Raw genomic sequence first — 4,900 nt, 5'->3', positions numbered from 1 at the left:
TCTCTCTCTCTCTCTCTCTCTCTCTCCCTGCCTCCTTCTAACCCATATGTGTGTGTGTGACTGTGTCTGGTTGTCTGTCTGTTTATGTTTATGTCTGCATATGTCTGTGTGTGTGCACCCTTGTCCATGGCTTCCCCATGCTCTCCCAGACTCCCTGGCTGGAAGATGGCAGCGCTGGGTGGAGCGGTAGTCTGGAAATGAGATAAGGATGTCTGATTCATAGAATCTGACAGGAAATCTATACTCTGCAATGTTTATAATCCAGCCATTACTACATAGCCAAATGAAAGAACAATAATCCAATCATTTACTCCATATTTACCTGAGGCAGATTCTCGGCTTTAAAGGCAAAGTGCATTGGAGGGTGACGGAGGCTATAAAACGGCTGATATGGGTGAGGGTGAAGCGGGGGGTTTTGAGGGCAGTTACTAGCTCAGAGAGAGGAGGACATCGAGTGGGGCGAGGATGGACTGTCCTCAGGTGAGAAGTGAGTCTACAGGAGACGGGATGGTTCATCTGTGGGTTAAGGGTCACTCATTACTCTTTATTAAGACCCCATTGATTCATGAGTAACTATCAAAAAAGGGAGTAACAAGAGTTTATTAGACATGAGGTTAAAGGTTACCAAGTTGAGCTTCACTGAGAGCATAAAAAAAAAAAATTCTCCGCACACATGTACTGTATTAGTTGAAGGATTCTACTATTACAAAGCTGATGCAGTTTAAAGGAGAGGTGTAATTTGGCTCCCTTACACTGATCCTGTGTCATCTATAACAGAGAAGTCCATAGAAGTAACGTCCCTCCATAAGCATAGAGGAATTCTCTGGTGGGGTTTACTTATCATAGAGTCTTTCATGGACAGTATGAGCTGCTCTTCATTGTGTACGAGGGGGGAGGTTTATCTTATTTGGAAAAGTGAAGGGGGCCTGCCCTTATCTGTCAATAAACAGTAATTAGATTTTGTGGCCGATAGCGTCGATTGGTTTCTAATCTAGCTGTCGCCCTAGACGTGTGTAATTAAAATCCTGATTGATAAAGGGGCAAAATCCCGCCCACGCCACCACTTTACCAGACTCTACCCCCGACCCTTTCAAAACACAAACAAGGGAGAGATATGAAAGAAGGCCTGGGGAGAAAACTGCACTACTTATTGATCAGCTATATCTGCCTTCCTATCAATGCCCTTTTCCCACAATGGAGGGGCTAGTACAAAGGTTTCCGATACGTAAAACTTCATTGCTAATCTTCCTCCGGCATATTTTATTCTCCCTGAAAAATCAAAAATCAAAACAACAAACAATTCAACCAGAAAAACACAAATTTGGCTATGTAGCTATGACAAAAAAACAATAAAAACATTTGCATGTATTTGATTGTCTATAATAAGAAATTAAAACATGCTTATCACTAATAAGGGAAAGCTTACTGCATTCAAGGAAAAACACCCCTTAGGCAATACAGAGATGAAAAGGGAATGTATTTTATCTATTAAACAATGGGCCTGTGAACACAAGAATAAGGTCCAGTCATACGCACACGCACACACACGCACACGCACACGCACACAAGCACATCCGCACGCACGCACACACAAACAAACACACACACACACACACACACACACACACACACACACACACACACACACACACACACACACAGGTGAATGTCAAATGTGCATCACACATTAGACAAATAAGGTACCTTCATGTCAGAGGACTCCCACAGAGAGTAGCCAGGCTGAAAGATGTTCAAAAACACTGCCTCCAGACTTCACTGTCATCAGGGTCCATGCAGACAGACGAGCCAAGAAGAAAGGCTACGTGCTGTCTAAATCCTGGAGAAAAAAAGCGCAATAAAAAAAGTGAAATAGTGGGACAGAGAAAATGCATCAGGCAAAGAGGCAAACAGCTAAGTGAATATTTAACCATGATCCAAACCTCAGAACAGTACCATGACAGCGTGAGAGGAGATTATCTGTTTTATAGCGTCCAATTTTGCCTGGTTGTTTGCAAGATTTTTTTTTTTTTTTTCAAGGCCTGTGACCTTTCCGTCTGACTGGTCACCTGCGTCACATGTGAGTGTTGACCCACAGCAGTGAGAGATGTGCGCTACTCTGCTTCACCTCCCTCTGTTACACATATGCACTGGTAAATCACACACACCACACACCACACCAAACACACACACAACCACACACACACACACACACAACACACACACAAAACCACACACACACACACACACACACATCACATCACATCACATCACATCACATACAGTATACTGTTGAGTGGATAAACCACCTCTCACTCGACAGAACAGAACATAATAAATTACAAATTAGAAGTGTGTGTATTTTGAGGGGTGGACTTTAAAAAAAAAGCAGAAAAAAAAAGCCCTGATCCAGAGCTTAATTTGATTCTTAATGGAAGACAAAATTTCTAAAGGGAAACTTTCATTGGGCACTAAATGACTTTCCTTAGTGTTGACTTTCTTACTCTGTGAGAGGGATTAAGATTGATAAATGCAGGCAGTGCAGTGCTAACCCATGCATGGTCTACCTCATTTAACCAATTTCTTTTATTTCCTCCCTAAACAGTGATTAATAAATAGTTACCTTAACAAATGGCTCATAAGCTGAAATAATATTGCTAAGAAAGCTTTTTAACTTCTTAATTAATAACAGCAACACTTCCACAGGAGCCCTGCAATGAATATTATTTTAGTGAAGCTTAAAATTGTTTAGTTTTGTTAAAAGTTTCAGTGATGTATTGATTCTGCTCTTTTGTGTTTCATTGAAAAAAAATACCTTTTGTATAGGTAGTAGACAACTTAAATGCAAGCCAACACAACAACATTATCATCTTGTTGCACTAGCTTGCATTTTTAAATTACCATAATGTTTAATCCATACCTCTCTGACACAGTCTCAGAAGTGATAGGATACTATATTAGTTGTATTAACTGAAAGGTTAGTGTAATGTATCTTATGGGTCTCCCCATTATACTTTCTCACAGTACAGTACATTTAAAAATAATAGTAATAATAATAATAATTTAAAGTATTTTTACCCTTGACAAACTTAGAAAGAAAGCTCCTGGATATAAAAAACCTTGTCTTGCAGGAATAAATGTGATTGGAGATCAGATTCTCCTTTAGATTCTTCTTAAAGATGTCTTCTCTCCTGATAATAAGGCCAGATCCCCCCTGTGGTGCCACAACAGTGGAGTGACCTTGTCACCAGGGTGCCATGTGTCACAGTGGAGGGACCCAGAGGGAGACGACGGGGTGAACAGATCATCTCCCTGCATGCCTGGTACTTGTGCCCTACCCTTCCTGCTCCCACCACAGGCCCAGCACCAGAGAGGCCCGTGCAGGAAGAGGAGCAGCTCCAGGCTCTGGAGAACATGACTCCAATTAAGCTGTGGAAGCCTGGCTCACGCTCCATTGCCTCAGCCCAGTTGTCCTGCGCAGGAAGACACACAGTAAACCCAGGGAAATGAACTCTGTCAGCATAGTCAAGATAGTCACTGAGAGAGTTTGATTCTGCTTTACAAACAATTTGCACTAGATAAGGACTAACTGGGACCTATTGAGAAACCGCAGAAAAGATTAGAGTAAAAAATCATGATTGTTGCAGTTTTGAAAAAATGCTAAACAAAATAAAAAAAAAACAATAACCGCAAGGAAAGAGCAACAACAATGACAGCTTGTTTCCTGTTTTGAGAGCCCCGGAGAAAAAATGCGGAGAGTTAAGCACACAGTAATGGATGAGAGCGATTGAGAGGCCTCGTTTTCCCCTGTGATTAAAAATGTATGTTGCCACACGCAGCCTTTGGTGTGGAACTCTCCTGGAAAAGCTGGTTAATATTCAGGCCCATGTCTGGCTAATGTCTTAAAGTGATAAATAGGAGGGGGTTGCTGCCATTTGATTGTTCTTCACAGGCAGTCTGGGAGCAGCAGCACAGGGGGATTTAAGGTGGAGGAATCCTCTCAAAGCTCCTCATTCATTCCCTCTCAGACGCCCCATCATTAATTGGGCCTGTCGACATGACTCCTCTGTACCCAGGGCCACTGGCAGCTACCATGGTGGATGAGCTTTTTAAGACAGTTCAAAAGAGTCCTTGCCTCATGAAAGGCATTCAAATTACATGAAATTGCATTCATGTCAAGCCTTGTAGGCATATTCATACAGTACACTGGCATAATGTCTTGTTTCGTGCCCTGCATATCTGTGTGACCATATAATCGTCCTCTTGGGAGCAAATCACACAATAAAGAGTATGCTTTAGAAACTATTAATACTAATGTTTCTTTTTTAAATGACCATATACAGTAAATAAAGCACTGTATTATGTGAAATCCAGTTTACTGTAATGTAAATATAGCAGTCCTTTCTAATTAAAATTGGACATTTCTCCAGATTACCCATAAATACATTTACATAACAAAGCAATTTTGTTTTTGCAAAACAGGTTGTAATAGTCCTAAAAAGAAAAAATCCAAAGGGAATCAATAGTAATCTCACTGCATAAAGTTGCTTGCAATTAAACTTCCCAAGTTGGTTGAAGAATTCCAATGTAGACCAGATGTAACTAGTTAATCCTTACCCATAGTGAAAAAAGAGACTTCAGATCAAGTATATGCATGGCTTTTTCTCATAGGTTTTGTAACTGTAATGCAAAATAGAACATCTAAATGTGTAGCTGGACTACAACATGTGTAGCAGTTATCCCTTTGGCATAGTTTCCACTTTGACAGGACTGTATCTCCCTGTTCTGTGTAGAGTAAGTATTGCTATGCAGGACAAGGTGAGTCCAGCCTTCAAAACTTTGTGATTTCTACTGATGTGCAGTTGGAAGGTGATAGCAGAAGGTGGCCAGATTTGGTTCATGA

Source organism: Etheostoma spectabile, chromosome 20 (assembly GCF_008692095.1).
Source record: "Etheostoma spectabile isolate EspeVRDwgs_2016 chromosome 20, UIUC_Espe_1.0, whole genome shotgun sequence".
Classification (NCBI taxonomy): Eukaryota; Metazoa; Chordata; class Actinopteri; order Perciformes; family Percidae; genus Etheostoma; species Etheostoma spectabile.
Note: the sequence above shows the minus strand (reverse complement) of the source record.